The 18,556-nt window shown below is 41.9% G+C and overlaps 1 long non-coding RNA gene across 1 annotated transcript in view; it reads left to right on the top strand.

The window, feature by feature from the left end:
- LOC149857077 (uncharacterized) overlaps positions 1-18,556 on the top strand; it is a 31,109-nt gene that overhangs the window by 2,080 nt on the left and 10,473 nt on the right. The window contains exon 2 of the long non-coding RNA XR_016444256.1: positions 13,952-14,045. This is a non-coding gene — a long non-coding RNA (uncharacterized LOC149857077). The remainder of the gene's footprint in view (positions 1-13,951; positions 14,046-18,556) is intronic.

Raw genomic sequence — 18,556 nt, 5'->3', positions numbered from 1 at the left:
TGGATGGATACTTTCACTGTGTTATTGCCACTTATCACAGTTGCATTTTGTTTCCAGGGGAGCAGGCAGATGACATGCAAAGGAACAGGTGCACTCAATGAACATATACAGGGCTTGTTTTAAACATAAATATTACCCCTTTTTAGAAAGAATCTCTGTTAACTGACTCGGCTTCAGCAGAAATCGACTACAGGAGTCCTTGTTATGGACTTGGGCATAACATCTCTGCACTTCCTTTTTAACATACCTGATCCCAGCTGTTCAGGAAAGAGGGTATAGAAGGTCATCTCCAAAGCATGCTTACTTTTTTTACTGTATAGATAATTCTTAGGAGAGGAGGCTGTTCATTTCAGCCATATAAATTCATTATGAAATCCTTACCAAGCCTAAAACCCATATCCTGAATAGTTGTGGTCACTGGAAATCCCAAAGTGCTTTATTTGCAAGCATGTTAACATATTCTGATTCAACTGATCTCTTTCTACTACCCTGAATGAAAAGAGCTCTGCTTATACCCTCAATTCAATTGGATGCATAATTCTTCATTTCCATTCATCCTCTACCAGGGATGACAAGATGAAAAAGGACACATGCCAAACTGATATCCCTGAAGAACAATATTAGAACAGTGGTGGCTCGATTTCAGGCTTTGTAAAGGATAGTCTACGTTGCAGCAATCAGTTCACTATAAATTAATGGAACATTATTCACTATAAATGAATGGAACATTATTATGAGTCAGAACTTGTAAAAATTAGTGGTTTGTTTAGAGATCTGCCCAGATTGGTCCAAGAGCCACAAGGTGGCAGTGCTGTGCTTGCAACCAAAATTTTGAAAGTCAAGTCATCAGACCCTTGAGAAGGTTGCACTCTTCTGTGACACCAGACTTGGCCATTCACCCATGGCAAGATAGTGAATTTTGATGCAGAGTGAGCAACAGGAGCAGGGGAAAATGAATATAGTTTCATGTAAAAGAATAAAAGACTTTATGCCACCTTTGTAAATCCTTAGTCCTATGGCTAGTATGTCTAATAATTTGGAGTAGACTCAAGGAGCCTATAAAGTTATACCCATTTTCCTTGGTCCCCAGAGGCTGCTTTGGCAGGAAGAGATTGCTAAACATCAGCGATACTCTGGATCTGCTTCCTTTTCTTTAGTCACAGGCATTGGCTATGTCCACACTGCTCAGCGCAGGCTGATCTCAGCCTATGCTGTGCTCTGTACCACTGCATGTAGACTGTTTTCAAGGCCCCAGCTACTTACCTCCACACTACATTGCAATGTTCAGTAAAGACATGCCTTTGCAGGCACTGGACTGGCATGAAGTCATCTGGGTTTTCTCCCTTCTGTAAGGAAATTCCCAGGTAACAGGGTCAAGAGATCTTGTGCTCCCTTTTATCCCATGACAGACAACAGCAGAGCTGATCAAGGGGAGCATCTAAACGTGTGTTTAACTGCACAGTAGACTAATTTGCTTTGGTGTAAAGCATCACAGTCTACATGTGAGATGCTATTAGGCTGCAGCAAACTAATTTTCATCACCATAAGAGAGTACTGTTGAGGACAGTGTTATCTTATGGCAGCAAAAATAACTGCACATAAACACACATGTAAACACTGACCTGGGTATAAATAGCACACAGTTAGCCCACTCAGCAGGGAGCCAGACCCCTTCCTGCTGCCTAGCCACACGGCTCTGCTCTTTGGGTACTCTCGTGCCCCAGGCAGCCCCGATGTTTCCTGACACCGTGACTTGGGTCCCAGAACTGCGGCAGAGCCAGACTCAAGCATGGGTGAACCAGGTGACTGCCAGGGGCCTGGACAGAAAGGGGGCCTGAAAATGGTAACTTTTTTTTTTTCCATTGTCCAATTATTATCTCTGGTGAAGCGGGGCCTGATACTAAACATTTGCTCAGGGCCTCCAGGAGTCAAGGTACAGTACAGCTTCTGTCAACCCTGGGTCTCCTGTGCCCCAGCTCAAACTGCTGTTGTCCCAGGTGTACATGTAGACACTGTGCCTGTGAGTTGTTAACTCTGGCACAAACTGCACTGGAGTTTATTGCATTGCATTAATGGCACATGTAGATGCACCCTACAAGGTTAACAACTAGACTACCTAGCTTTTCTATCATTCTGCAAATAAGAAGTTATTCTTTAAAGTATATTTACCACTATTTTGCCCGGTCTAGATTCGATCATCTCGATCAAATGACAGAACCTCCCCCAGTAAGAAATAGACAACAGATGAAAAAGCCTTTAAAGGCAATTGAAGAAAATGCTGTTATATTTTTTTAAAGGGAAGAAAAAGGAAGCCACAACATTTTGGAGGGATGTAGCCAGTCCTGTGCACTAGCAATAAATATATATATTTGCAGAGCCACATAAAAAATGCTGTAGTTACTCCACAAAACGAAAGAGATTATATTCATAGAGCTGTTTATAGGCTTGAGTACATCAGAAGTTATTTCTGTGTTGCCTTGCCAAGGCTATAGAAACCTACATTTCCAGAATGAAAGCCTGATTGTAGCTGAATAGATAAATACTATAAATAATGTTTCATTGCTAGCATTACGTCTCTTGAAAATGAAATTCCAGATTGAATTCCAGAATATCATATTGCTTCCTACAGCTGTTATTCCGAAGGAATTAAAGCTGACCTCTCCACCTCAAATTCTGTGTCATGCACACTTAAATACCTAACTTGACACATTTGACTGTGTTGTTTAAACTGATCTTTGTCTTGAATGTGAGGCAGTCTGGATTGTTTCTTCCTCAGACCCATGCTGACCCAATCAGAAGCTAAAAGCACCAGCGTAACATATACACAGGTGCAGGCATATATCAAAGCACTCTCAGCTTTTGGTGGCAGCTAAGCTTTTCATGTATCCTCAGCATAGACCTTATTCTGCTTCCTCATGGTGTGGTCATAGGGTTAGTAGAAGACCAGCAGGCGATGAAGCCTGATCCTTATAAGCACAAAACAACAGATAGTGGCTACCTCAAATTGGTTAATATTAACTATATTAATAGACACACACAAGGAATACAGAGCTCTTGGAGACTGGGAAGAGAGACTCTGTGAATCACAAAAGTTGATGGTGTGTCCTCAGCAGCATTTTCGTTCACTGTCATCTCTAGCACCTCTAGAAACTACGTTATGGCACACAGTACTTCCAGGCTTTGGTTCTAGTGAACTTACACCGTAGCATTATTCAAAATGTCCTGCATTTAAAATCAAGTGAGGGGAAAAAACCCCCAGTGTTTGCTGGTGCTTCTAACTTCTGATTAGAGATTGTTCTATTCATGCTGCATGGTCAGTTCTGGGACTCTTGTGAATGGGACCCTGTTCATCCCTTGCAAGTTAAATCTGATATCATGAGTGAGGTTATTATTCATTAGTTCTAATGGAACTGCAGAGAAGGAGGTGTCAAACTTGTAACTAATGTCCCAGGTTCTGTGTTGTGTGCTAATTGTTGTGGGTTTCTAAAATTCACATATAGACTTAAAACACTGCTGGAGTATTTTTTTTTTCAAGTTGACATTCAACCAGAACAACTGTAAGCCCAACCCACTCATCTCCTGTGTAATCTGAGCTCTATAAAACAGTAGAGCACATCTGTTTTGACCATAAAAGGTATAAATAATCTAACATGCTGATGCTCTCATAAGCATATCCTTCAGCTCTGCATTTAGACATCTCCTGTGGTTTTTCTCTGTGGCATCCACGGTTTTGCTGATAACGTACCTGATTTGCCATTTCCTTTAATGGGATTGCCATATATGGTTAAAAAAGACAGTCTCACTGTGAATCAGAAGCATGTCCTTAGGTAGTCACAAAGGAAGTTCTGGGTTTTGCAAGAGGCTCTATGCTCCTCTGTACAAAAAACGTTGTTGGCAGCAGCTGACATCCTTTTGCAGAAGTAGAAAACACTTAATTTGCAATTATTTGCAAAGGAAAAGTTAAAACACGTAAGGAGAGCATGTAAGTGAGTCCTGCACTTTGTGTCATAGGCCATCAGGCAAGAGGTATCTTGTCACCAAAAAACATCTACAGCAACATATTCTTTGGTGTATTAAAATATAAGCATGGTATATACTGCATGGTATGTATTTATAAAGACCGCTCTAAACAATGGGTTGAATTTAATGTATAGAAGCATTGCAGAAAGCCTGTGTCTTATTATTATTAAAATAATGCCAATCATCAGACACTTAAAATTTACCTAATAATTATGTATGTAGTTCAACCAGTTCAGTCCTTGAACTGGAAGCAGCTATATTGTTCTCAGCAGGTTCTCTCAAGAGTCCATTTTAAATGAGGAGAGATTGGATAAGAGTTTCATTTAAAATACACTCTGGTTGCCAAAGTACAAGGCATCTGGGTCAAAATATTCTCTCTGATGTTCAGACCTCAAGATCTTCACAGATGGTCACAAGCATGTGTGATTGCTGTTGCAGCTGCTGTTGTGTGCACAATTGTAATCACGTATGCAGTTGTGAAAAGCTTTCTTGTCCACTTAGCGGGAACGGGGGGCTTCTGTTAGCAGAAAGAGAATTTGGCCAGGACACAAGCATGATGTCTCTTACTCCTCTGAAAAGCTCCAAAGAACTTATGATGTTTTCAGGTGTTCTCAGTTTTACATCTGCCACGAAGCATAAATACTGAAATTTTGGAAGAAGTTTGTCAGAATCTGTGCTGCTTGGTGACTTCACAGCTGAACTAATCTAGCCCAGTTTCACTTCATATTCATGGCAGTCTATCCCCGTTGTTCAGTGTTTTCTGTTATCTCGCTGACGTTGCTATAAGAAGGAAATGACTGTTCCATCCACTCCTATTCTTAGGACATTTATTATATTCTGTTATTTGTGTTTATAGAAACATAAAACATAGGGAAGGAAATAAACTTATATGATGAATATTACCTGCTGAAGGCTATATTCTCTTTAAAGTGCTTTTCCATTATGCTGGGCCTGAACACTCCTATTCTTTTCATGGTAAAATCCATTAAGGATTTATTCTTTCCCAAATTCTCCTCAAGTCATTCCACATGCAGCAATAAAGCTTCTATTTCAGTTGAACCTTCTAGTTTGAAGATTGTAACACTTGGGGGTGAAACCATACACCCAAAGTATCATTCACCGCTGCCGTTTTCTGGAAGTTTAGTTCTCAATTTATTTTGCCTGGTTTTCGATCCTCATGGCTGCAGATTCGGGAGGAGCCAGGCTGGGCTATTTTGCCTCAAGTGGCAAAATTTGCCCCAAGCCAAAGTGCATGTCCAGGCACGTGCGCCGAGGCAAAAAGCCCCGTCTCAAATTTGCACTGCTTCTATTTGAGTTGCTGCAAGCGCACGTGCCTGAATGTGTGGACGCAGTTCAGGAAGGAACTGCCTTGAGGTAGAGCAACTACTTCCTTATACGATGAGACACGTTAAGATATGCCTTGTATCATGAGCAAAGTATCCCGATCCATTGCACATCATAACAAAGGTATGTTGTGCCCCACTGCTGAAGCTGGATACAACTCCTAATTTAAACTCACAGAAACCCAGTGAGGTCTACAGTCTCCTTAGTTTATGTGAGGCAATAAAAGCAGAATAGCTTAAGTAGCACGCCCAAAGTCAAAAGGAAAGTCTCTGAAAGAAAATACAACCACATATCTTGACTCTCAGATCTCACCGCAAACTAGCCTTTCTCCTGGTAATAAAAGGTGTTCTTTTGTTATGGCATGCAATTTTTACATACTCAGGTTTTCTTTAGATTTCAGTTGCATCCCAGTTCTAAATTAGTCAACATTCACAATGTTTACAATTGTTCTACATAACTGCAAATCAGCAGAACCACATCAGGGTCAATAATGGCACAAATTGAATGGCCTTCAACAAGTCATTTAAACTTTCTTTGTCTGGGTTGCCCTCAAGGATATGGAGAGGATTAATTACTGATTGTACAGCATAAGTGCTTTTCAAATGCTATATATTATAATAGCATTATATTATACAGAAAGTGATAATCAAATAGCTCTATAAATAGTCAAGAAGAAGCCTTACAAGATGATCTATATAAGAAATGATGTGCCGGGCTTATATTTCACTATAACTTTTCCTCTGCCTAAGCAGCCTCGCATTCAGAAACCGTATTTCAGTACAATCATTAATGTAATAAGAGACTCAGCTCTTGTTATAGTTAGTGCTATGGCCCATGTCTTCCCAGCTGACTAGTTTGGGCTCAGCATAAGAAAGACCTCCAGGTTACTCTTACAGCTCCCTGAACCAGGCTTCTAAGTGTTTCTAGGCTGCTCTGTTTCATACTGGGTGCCGTTCCAGTTACCGGAGATTTCCTGGACACCGCGTTACTAGGTGAGGTGGAGACACTGTGTCACTTGAGTAGTACATAGTAGGCCTGAGGGTTTGGCTCTCTCTGTTTTATGCAATCATTCCTGCCCTGACATGACAGCACGTGTCATAAGGATGCCCAAGAATGAGCTCCTGAAACAGGTCCTATACTTCCAGTGCACCAGTGGTCACCACTCTAGAAGCAGGCAAAAGAAAATATTCAGGGACACCCTGAAGGCCAATCTGAAGAAATGCAATATTAACATCAATACATGGGAAATTTGTGCACCGAATCTTATGCAATGATGCCATTATGTAGGACAAGGCATCAGTCTTTTTGAGCAAACTCGCTTTGCTATGGAGGTAGATAGACGAGAAAAGCAAAGAGGAAGAGCTGTGACTTGACGTCATCAGGACCCATTCCTTCCTTCTGGAACTGTTTGCCATGTCTGCAGGCAACCATGTGGATTTCGGATTGGCCTATTTAGTCATCTCTGGATTCACGGATGACTTCCCTACTTACTGGAAGATGGTCACTCTTATATTAAGGGGTTGCCCCCATTAATGCAATCATTCATCCAATATATGCACTAACTACTGCCATGGCAGTTCTCTCAGAAGAGTACTCCTGTCAAAGATCCAGGATCACATGCATCCCTTCTTTGGAAACAATCAGGGGCATCACAGCAGGGATGAATGTATAACAGGGGTGGGCAAAATGCAGCCCATTGGCTGGATGTGGCCCGCCAGGCCATTGTATCTGGCCCACGGATCCCCTAAAAAATTTAGAAAAATAATATTTATCTGCCCCGGGCTGCCTGTCATGTGGCCCTCGATGGCTTGCCAAAACTCAGTAAGCGGCCCTCCACCCAAAATAACTGGCCGTCCCTGATGTACAGCTACTCATATGAGTAAGCATGAAAGGACTGATTTAAAGAGAGATCAAGTGAGGTTCTAAGTGGTATAGGTACAAACAGCTAGGCAGACAGAAATGAAGGTACAAAAATTAAGGCCCAGTTCATACCTAATGAACTCTCTCATGTATGCTGTTCTGAGTTTAACTCGATATTTCACTGTGGCTGTTCATGCCACATTAATCATGTTCAAAGCAAGTTTGTTCAGGTCCATAGGCATGTGGTAACAGCTCAAATGATAAAACTCAACTGAATTCTGGGATTCCCTAATTCTTGAGTGTTTAACACTCTTTCAGTACTGTTGTTTGATAGTAGATATTTATAAATCATTTGTGACTTAAATTATTCCACAGTTTGAGCCCCAGAGGAGAGAACAAAAACCTTGTAGAAGATAATCTTTGCTTTTACATTTAATATGCAGTAAATTTAATATGATAATTCACCTTGTAAGCAAGGGAACATTTTTGAAAATACTTTCATCAGTGCTGGCTAAATGATGGCTAAGTGGTAGACAGTCACGTGTCTATATTTTCTACAGGTTTTCTGCTCATCACAGACTAGGTTTGATTGAAGTATGTCAGTTTACTTCCTATATTGCCTAATCTGTTTCTTCTTATTTGCAAATAACTGTAATCAGTGTAGACTATAAAGGACTGACCAGGTGCTGTCAACTGTAACTGAATGAAAGGAATCGGAGGGAGAGAATTCTGTCTTCCTGTGAATATAACGAGTTCTTAAAAATGATCGGGCTCCTTGGTCCTTGAGGGCTTTCTATAATTGGATGAGACTTTTTTTTCTGTCCTAATGAGGAGGTTTTCCCTGGAGTCTTGTGATTCACAACTTTATATATTTCCTCTATAATACTGCCCAGTCAAAAGCTAGGGATTATTTGGCCTCCAGTGGGAAAGGAAGGTCTAATTTTCCAAGCGAGCAGCCTATATTTCTGCTGTTTCACTTTTTGACATGGAGAATGTCATCACCATGTTCCAGATTTTTAGATCGAGGCACGGTCATACCTGGTTCTGAATAAAACACCCTAGGGGTGTCTAAGTGGCCAGTGAGCTTTCTAATGAAAATGAATTTGTCAGTTCCAAAAATATGGACGTGTCGATAATAGGGTAGGAGTGGAGCAGTGTTAAACTTGAATCCAGCAAGGAAGAGGTGTGGGAGTGGGAGTGGGAGTGGGAATCTGGGGTAACATTCCTGAAACCTGTTTCACCCTTGTTTGCTTCTGTCTCACACACTGATTCACTCTCTTTCTCCAAACAGTGGGAGAAAAAAACCTTACAAACATTTTAGACTTGCAGCTATAAGTAAAGGAAATCTTTTTCAGCAGGACAGCTGTGATTCTTGGCACAGCATGGTATTTACACCCACCATGTAACAAGAAACCAGTGTTTTGTCATCTGCTGCATGGTGAACTCTTGGGCTTTGAAAAGAGGCTTAAGGCTCAGAAAGTGACAGAAAAGGGATCCGTCTTCTCTGAACCATTAAGTTAACCAGTAAATTCCCTGCTATTTTGGTTTTCCTGCAACTAATACTGCAGATCCACAATTGTTACATATAGCTCTTTTTGCATGTCAGTTGCTGTAGCTTCTTCTTTTAGTGAATATATAGTTTAAATTTTGTGTTGATTTGCTTTGTTCAGTGTAGTTTATTTTCCATGGTATTTTATCTTTTCTCACATGTGACTTACAGTTTTTCTTACAGGTTAAGGGTAGAACGTGTGCTTCTAAGCATATGTTCTATTCACAGGCAACATGTAAGTGCTGCCAGTGGGAGGGCATACCTCCATGCTGCCACTGCTGCCCCCGCTGTTGCCGGGCATTATGTCTGGCCTGGCTACATCCCCATGCTTCACTGTAGGTACAACAACCATGCCACTGCCACCACCTCAATTTCTGCCAGGCCCTGGCTCTGGCCAGGCTGAGCCCAATGCCCTATGTCTTACTGTTGTCACAGTAATCTGGGGGGGGGGGGGAGGGGGCACATGCCCCCCCGCCCACGCCTCCCCTGATGCATCACCAATACATCTGTCAGAAACCCGGGAGTTGTCTTTCATTGAACAAATGTTTGCCACCTGATAGCACCCTGACATACCTTGGGTGAGGCAGACTATTAGGTTTTCTGACAAAAGGACTGACCCTACAAAGTATATTTATACAATGCGTAGTGCCTTAGTAGCCTTGATTTCAAAGTCCAAGTCATCATTCCAGGTATCACTGGCAAAAGTACTTCTTGACAGATCATAGATGTAGCCAGTTGTCACTGATTAGCTAAAGCTGCAATCCCTGCTCCAAAAGTTAAACTAGTTTCCACAAGAAGAGAACAGAACATTCTTAAATATTATTCCTTTTGCTCAAAGTACCTGTGAATTTGGGGACACTTCAGCTTTGGTGATTTTGGGATCATTGGTTAGGAACATGTCTAGTTTGAAACATAGCACATTATATATATATGTCGTGTTTCATTTTAATCATGGAAAAATGTGGATTTGAGGTTGCTTTTTTAAATCTGAAAATTGGGGATTTTTTTTTTTAAATCAGAGGTGACCAGGATTCCTGCATATCGCTACATCACTGCTCTTTCCTTAGCTTTGGCTGTTCCTCCTGGGTTGGCTAAATCTGATTCCCAGTGGCAAGTAAGATCTGAACCCTGGCATTCAGTGGACAGATCTGCCAACGTGCTAGGGAAAGGAAAAAACTTCAACTTCAAAGTTTGGGAAGCTCAGACTATAAACAAGAGAGTATGATATGTTCTTCAACCAGGTGTAGTTTTGTAGTGGATCTTATCTCTTTGCTCCCTAATTTCCAGTGCATATTTCATGTGCCCCCTCTTTATCTTTCTGCTCTGTCAAAGTGAAAATATCCTTATTAGCACTGATCTCAAAGGTAAAAACCTTGAATTATAAACAATCCTGAACTGAGGGGTGCCTGAAGACCTGTTGTAAGTTTTCCACAGGCAACGGGCAAGGCAGGCACTTCCAATCTAGATTAGGTGCATTTTATATCATGGGAATAATGAAAGAGAGAACGCATCTCAAAGAGAGCACAGTGTGTACTACTCAGCTAGCAAAACCAGCCATCTTGAACCAATTTGGGCCATGCTCTCTGGACAGAGTTAAGGGTGGAAGAGAGCATGGTTAAGTAGATACGGTGCTAAAGTGGGAGCCAGGAGACCTTAATTCTCTTCCAGTTCTATCTCTTCCTGGCTAGATGACCTTGAGCAAGTCAGCTCTTCTCTTTCCTGTCCATTGTTCTCGGCCTTATCTATTTAGATAGCAAGCTCTTTGAGTCAAGGTGTTACGTGACCAGGGCATGGGTGGTTGAGATAGGATCAGTAGGGATCAGAAAACAAGCTCATGAGCCATGAGAGAGGACATCAGGGATAAGGCAGCTAGCATGCAGGTAATATTGGTGTTGAGCAGCCTGCAGACCATTGTCAAAGGTGGGCTTAAATAACAACCAGTTGCCCTTTTAAACCAAAGAGGTGATGTCATCATCCTGATGCATCACCCGGTCAGGTATTGCTGGGGTGCCTGACACAATCACTGTCCCTACAAAGTATTTGCACAGTGCCCAGCACAATGAGATCCTTGGAGCTCTTGTGTAATGCAAATAGTAACAATACAAGAAGAAAGCAACCTTGCAGGTTACATACCTACATCGTGGTATCACTTGCCATCTCTTCTCCTTGTTAATACTACTGCTCCCTTCTCTTACAGGTATCTAACATTCCTGCTGTGCCTTCATATATAATGCACTGAAAAATGGGGAGAAGTCATACAAAGGGAGACAACCTGATTCCAGAAGAGTAAAACGTATCAGCAAAAACATAATGAACACCACCAAAATAGTGTTTATAAGTGGGAGTGTGGAGGTCACTTACAATGTTGTCTTTTGCATGCTACTTTGCACTACTCAGAAAGAATAGGCTGTTTCTATGACAACCACTGTCTCTTTCTCTCTCCCTCCCTTGTGCATACACAAGTGCCATTTACTCCAAAGAGTTCCCACTGTTTTACAGAAAACAATCATTCACATGGGACCCTACACTGCAATGTTTTATTGTGCTACTGGGTTCAAGTTTTAGACCACCCCTGTAATATGTGCACTTGTTCCTTAGGGACCTTTGTGTAACCATACTTTCGAAAATGCTGCTTCTCATCTCTGGTATATAAATGCATCTATTTAGACCTCCAAGACTCTGTTCTGGTTTCTATGACAACGGCCTTGATTTTGAGATTAATGTGGTCTCACCTTGCTTCACCCGGTGTACAAGATGTGACCCTCTGCCCACCTTCAAATGGGAGAAGACCAAAATAACTTTGCCTTGAGGAAAGACTGCAAAGTTACAGCCATAAAATTGGCCAACCTCTTTGCACTAGGCTTGAAGTACATCATAAGGTCCTGATCTTGTTAACATGTATTTTATAGGCTTGCATTTTACTTTGTGCACAAAGTCAAGCGTGTGTGTGAAGGGAGAATATGGTTTACATTTATTTAGGTGTAGTGAGTACTACTGGGTGTGTTTGCACAGTGTAAGGCAGAACCAACCAAATGCATCTGAGCCATTTCCTGAACCAGAAGCAGTATAACCCCACACATATGACATTGCATCCAGGGTAGTAAGACCTGCTCAGAAGCAAACCTAATTAGTCCAGATGCAGCACCATGTGAACACAACTTTAATGCTTGTAGTTTGTGTGCTTAGTGCCAACTCCAGTACCTCTGCATGCTGCTGCCATCAGCAGTGTAGATGTACCTACTAGTGCCCAACAACTTGTCTCAGCCTGTAAAATTATCCATCACAGCTAGATAGGACAAAGCCCAGGAAGGCAGGTCTCTGTCAGTCTATACAGATTAGGTATTAGGGCTGTGCAAAATTTCGCTGGTTATTTTGATTTGACACCGTTTCAACGAATTTTGAGCTCAAAATGAATGGCTTTGAAACAGCCTCAAAACAAAACGAGGCTAGTGGAAACATTTCAAAAGTTTGGAAATGTTTAAAGTTCTGAAGCCAGCAGCAAGAGACAGGAGAACCAGGGCTGCACTTCCAGCATGAGCTGGGAGCGCAGCCCTGGCTCTCCCTGTCTCTTGCTGCCAGAGGCCGATAACAGTGCTGGGGAAGCCTGGGCTCAGTTCCCCACCCCAGCACTGCAATCTGGGGGGGGGGGGGGGGGCATGGGGCGCTGCGATCCAGCGGTGGGAAATGGAGAGTCAACCCAGCTGGGCTCATTCTCCACCTTGCGCTGCTATCAGGTGTGGGGCAGAGAATCAGCCCAACTGGGCTCACTCCCCTACCTGCGCTGCGATTGGGTGCGGGGTGGAGAGCCAGCACAGCTGGACTCACTCCCCGCCCCCGGCACTGCAATCGGGTATGGGGTGGCGGGGACTGAGCTCAGTTGGGCTGACTCTTCGCTCCGCCCCGCTTGATCTAGCACCAGGGATGGGGAGTCAACTCAGCTGGGCTGACTCCTCGCCCCCTGAGCGATCTAGCACTGGGGGTGGGAAGTCAGCCTTGCTGGGCTGACTTCCCACCCACAGCGAAATGTTGAAACAGCCTTTCAGTTTCCACGGAACGGAAGAGAATAGCTGTTTCGAATTGAAATGAAATTCGAAACAGAACGCTGTTCCTTCAGACAGTTGAAACTGAAGGCAAAATGGAATGGTGCCATTTCGCACAGCCCTATTAGGTATCTAGATTTAGCCTAAAAAGCACTCATACTTCATTTGTTGAAGCAGGATCTCACGCACATTTGCATGGTTTGCAGAGGGTTCATTTTCATGCATGAGTTTCTGGGAACTCGTCCTTTTTTGTTGCCTATTTAAAAAAAGTCTCTTTTCAAAAATCCAGCTGCAACATAGCAGGACCAGATGTCAAATCCGCTTAGTTGCCGTTGCAAGAAAATGAACATATTCTGTTAATGAATCATATGATTTACATGAATGATGTTGTGGGACTGCATAATTATATTAAATAATTCATGTTTGCAAACACAATATAAATATTAAGTATTACCATAATTTTGCCTTTCTGAATTCCTGAAATTCTTCTGTTTGATTTGGAGAACCACACATTTGTCCAACATATTTTTTCCCCTCATTTTTTCTCCCCCTGACTGGATAAAGAAGTTTCTCCTTTGTAGCTTGCTTTTTGCTCAGGGATTGTGGCTCAAAGGAACGGGACTCAGAAAGCCAGCTGCCTCAGAAAGCTCCTGGGATCCATTTAGCAGCTGTCTTCCTTTCCATGAAGAGGTGATTTTGACCATGGAGGGGCATTTATTATAATATGCTTTCAAGCATTCAGAATCACAGGTGCCTCTACCATTATGGCGATGACACTGAAAGGAAGGAAAGAAGCTATTGTTCTTTTGCTTACCATAGAATTCCTCCTGATTTGCACCACTGCGGAAAAGAAGGATTTCTATTTCCGGGTAGTCTATAGTTGGACTGTGACACAATACATGAAGCCTAGAAATCCTGCTTAGGGGCAGGAAAAAACTGGTAGGTCCAATCCTTGACCACTTTATTCCATGTGTTTAAAAAACCTGAACACTGAAGTTCCCATCATTTGTTTGGGGACAGTGCTTCCTAGCCCAGCACTGTTTGTGCAAATAAATAAAGAAATGCATTTAGGAGGTTCTCATGACCATGCTGTTAAAACCTATAGAGAGAAGGATCTAACCCTTCGCTTGTTTTACAGGCTAATCTTCGAGTCCCAAACAAAGAATGCCTTGTCCCTACGTAAAAATCAACCCACAGTGTGCCTCATGGCAGGATCAAATTGCCTATTACACGTAAGTGTCATTGAAAACCAAGCACAATTAAGAGTGAATCAATATCAGACACGACACAAAAGCAGTTAAGCAACTGCCTTAAATAACCTCGCACAGGTTTTTTTTCTCTTTGTCATGACTAAAACATGATGATCGGACTGCACTAGCAGCAAGTCCCTCAGTGGGAATGAAGTCACAGCAGCACAATAGCTAGTCAACCAGCCAAGTAGAGACAATACAAACCCATTTGTGCTGTATGCCTTACCATTATGATGAAAGGGTTTAAAAAGAGCCAAGCTCTCCCATGAAATTATACACAGCCACCAGCATTGGGATAAATCTTAGGGATAACCCAGCATTCTGTAACTAGCTGATGATAAAAGCACAGCGAGGACATTTGCTTTGACTAAATCAAAGGAAGGAAAGAAAAACCTAGACAAAAATGTTCATGTTTGAGTTTGAGTTGTTAATGTATTTTTATCACTATGCTAGCAAGAAAGTTGTTTTTTGTGTATTTTTAGTGTTGTGAAACCAGAAAAGAAGTGATTTTAAAAATGTTTGCTTGTTTCCAGTATCAGTATTTAATGCGATAGCTCATCTAGCCACATGCTGTTGCTGGAATAAGTGCAAGCCTTCTGCATTTTGTTGGTCTCTGGCGCTATTTGAAAATTCCTTGAAATGGTCTGATTCCTGTTTTGCTGTGGCCACAAGACGGGTTTTGAGGAAATAAAACATCAGGAGGAGCTAATGGCCTTTCACTCCTACTATGATAGAGAGGAGCCCTGCAGTTATTAGTAACTCAGCTTTTTGTGACGCATTTCTCATGGTACGGGATAAATTTCATGAGCTGCCGTTCATTTTTTTTTTCAGGAAGAGGCTTTATTCTACAGGTTCTAAAAATAACAAATTCTCATCAAAATGGTAACGTTCTGCCTCGGTGCCAGTTATATAAAAATCGAGGCAAATATGGGATCCAAGTAGAATCTATTTGGAAGGCAACTATAGTATATTCATGTTTCTGTGACGGGTGGTTTTCAAATGTGAAGGATAACTTTAAATGGAAAAAAACCAAGGATATAAGCAACAGTGAAGCTAAAAACTACTAAGAGAGGTAATCAAACCCTGTCCTTTTTTGTATGCCTCTTATTAATAAATCACACCTTCCGGAGCTGCTGTTGATCGAGCAGTAGTCTGACCTTTTGCAGAATGGGAAGCCAGTTTGATACCCTAGTTGATCATAGAGTTATTTTTATTTTAACACCATTGGAATGTGGCTTTACTTCCTTTAATTTAAATGTATTCAATCTCTACTGAATGATAAAAATTCCTCCTCTTCCTAATTGCAATGTCCGTTAACATACTAGTGTTTCCTTCCATACAACCTCACTTTCTGTCCTGTACATATTTACTTCCTTTCATCCTTCCTCCCCAGTACTTTCCCTCTGGTCCCTTTTTTTCATTTTGATTATTGTTATTGATCAAGTGTTAACAGTACTGCCCCAGTGGTATTTAAATGTCAGTGAAGCCCTGGAAAATGTCACATAATCAAAGGCAACTTGATAGATTATGTTCGCCAAACCTGGGCACTGGGAGATCTGCTCTGTAGGCTATCTCACCTAGTTGTTTAGGCCACCTCTCACAAGAGTGGGAGGTCACTATTCTGTGAGGTGGGGTAGTGCTGAAAGTTGATACTGGATTTCCATGTGAAATCCTGATCGTTTTTGCTGGTCCATCTCTGCCATAACCTGATAATTGGCCATTTGGAACAATCAGCTGGCCTCATTTATTATTCATGCTAACACATGGTGGAACCAGTTTTGCAGATTTCATTTTGCTGGAAAACGCTGATGTAAAGAGAACGTGGCCATCAATATGAAAAATGTATACACCATATAATCTGAGAGGGGCAAGGCCCCAAGGACAAAGGTTCAAGGGAAGGACTGGGTAGAGAAATGGCAGTGCATTCTGTTTCCTACTCAGGTCCACGTCTTGTGTTACATTAATGTGAACTACCCTGAAGAAATCAGGAGATCCCTGTGAGTGCTAAGCTAATGGTGCTGTGTTGCACTGAAAACATGCATTTACATTACCATGCATTACAGCAAGTGTTTAAGATGCTTGATGGGAGAGGTGGTAAAGAAGGCATGCTTTATGTACACTGTATTCCACAGAGGACTAAATGCTGCAATGCTCATCCATCCATTTGTTTAGCTCCCCTGGGTGTTTATATAGGAAAAAATATAGCACTTGAGGCTATAGAGGGCTCATCAAGGTAGGGGATAGAGTGTGAAACAGCTGTAGCCCATAAACAGTGTTTGAAGGAGGCATTTTGCCTCCATGAGTATGTCAAGTAATGTAGGGCAACATGGTGAGCCGTGGTATTAGCTCCTGCTTGCTACTAGCTGTAGAAAAGGTGCGGGTGTAGGAGGACAACCTACTCTGCAACATTACAGATGTGCTCCCTTTGATGTGTGCTGCACTGGCAGCCACATTGCTGGCAACAGATCCATGAGTTCATGCTGTTCACGTGCTCATAAAATGGCCATGTCTTGCACAGGGAAGCTGGAAGAAAACTCTTCCTCTGAGAGCGTTCTTCAAAGGCTTTCAGCACCATAGCAACAAAATATTGCTTGAGTGTGCAAAAAAAAGTCCCTGGAGCTGTTATATACTGCCCAAAGTCGGCATTCCAGTCTGAAGTCTAGTGCCAAAGTTTTTTTCCAGCTCAGGACTTCCCTAGATAAGGATTGCAACTCCAGCTGGTGTCACGGTACTTGTGAGCCCTACGGAAGTTCAATTATAGCACTCGGGCGTGCACAAGAAGTTGTGCCATGAGCTGACCAGATGTGGTGTCATACATGTATGAAGATGGGGAACAGCTGCTCCAGCTGCTGCCTGCATTGTATCTCTTATTACACGTATGATCACCAGGAAACATATGGTGTATTATCTTCAGAGCTGTATAGATGTTGCTTTAAGCAGTTGCATGGGATATCAAAAGGAAATAGAAATGCTGGCTCGAAAGACTTACCTGAGAGAGAGAACTGAGTTCCTTCAAAGCCCTAAAAAGCTGCGGATGCCAGTGAAAACACCATGACAAATCCCCATCCATCTGGAATCTGTTTCCATAAACCACTACAGATAGCCAATTAATTACACATTCCATTCAGTATAAATAACAGGCCATATTCATTCTTAATGTAATTCTGCTGGAGTCAGTGAAATCCATCATAGTAACATTAAACAAAGCCACAATTGGATATCAAAGGCCCATTGTGCTTGGTCCTGTACAAATAATAGTCCCTGAGCTGCAGAATTTACCTAGCAGAGCACAGAACCGCATATTTCTGTTGAAATCTAAACGACTGTCTGGTTCTCCTGAGATCTGCGGATCTCTGCCAATTTACATAAAGTAACTTCACCCATTTTCCCTTGAACACTAGGAGCTGCTTTTATAGTCCAGCTGCCTAGGACATACTGGTTAAAGTCTACTTCTGGGCAGGGAAGAGACGGCAAAGAGCTTTGCTGGTACAATATTTGCAGATTTGGGCTTAAAAGGAGATGTGTTTCTGTTTATTTTGCTGCTACTGAATACAGAGTCTTTTTTTCCCAGCTCATTTTGAAATTAAACTTCCTGCTCGCTCAACCAGTTATTTATTAGGAAGATTTCCATTCTTTATTTTAATCAATTTTATCCCTGCTCCAGTGAACATAATGCAAGTGATGACCTTTCCCAACATCAAGACCTCGGCTGTTTTAATGTTTTACTGTACTGATTCTAATCTAGACAGAGACACACAATGAATAGTTATTGATCCCCAAGAGGAAAGAAGGCGGGGGGGAAGACGTGTGTATTTCTAAAATCAAATCAAACTGCCATGGAGAATCACCAACTACTGAGGAAAACACATCTTGACATTTTATTTGCCTTTAGCACATATAAATTGCTTCCACACACCTGTGATAGCAATAGAAAATGCATGTCATTTTTCAGTGTTGGGAATGCTTTGTGAAGTTACTGGGGTGTTATTGAAATGATTTACAGAAAGTAGTACAGGAGCTTAAATTTGGGTGAATCCAAACTTGCTGTAACAAAGTCCGGATGCAGTGTAAGTTTGAATAATATTATTCCTGTGGTTCAGTTTTGCCCTCACTTGACTCCTGGAACAGGTTTTGGATTATTTTAAATGCTTATTCAGCATTTGCCAACACAGGGGCATCCCAGCTGTAGCCTTGGCTGTTGGGACAAAACCTCTATGATTGTTATAGAGTATGTCCTCTTTTGAATTTCCAGTGAAGGATGTTGCTCCTCTGTTTAATAAGGAAGATCTTCAGAAACTGCAAGGGGGATCATTTGGAAAGGAAAGCATGTTTCTCTCAAGGAGATGCAAGTCCTTTTGTTTCCATCCCTCTTTCCAACATCCTCATCATATGACAGATTAGACCAAAATACAGCTGTAAACTGCAAAATGTATGAAAAGCAGGATTAGAGGCTGCACCTTCTGCCCTCTCATGTATTATGCATCTCAAACTCA

This window comes from Crocodylus siamensis, chromosome 9 (genome assembly GCF_052110815.1).
Source record: "Crocodylus siamensis isolate JL-2025a chromosome 9, ASM5211081v1, whole genome shotgun sequence".
Lineage (NCBI taxonomy): Eukaryota > Metazoa > Chordata > Crocodylia > Crocodylidae > Crocodylus > Crocodylus siamensis.
Note: the sequence above shows the minus strand (reverse complement) of the source record. Positions and strands in the feature narration are given on the sequence as shown.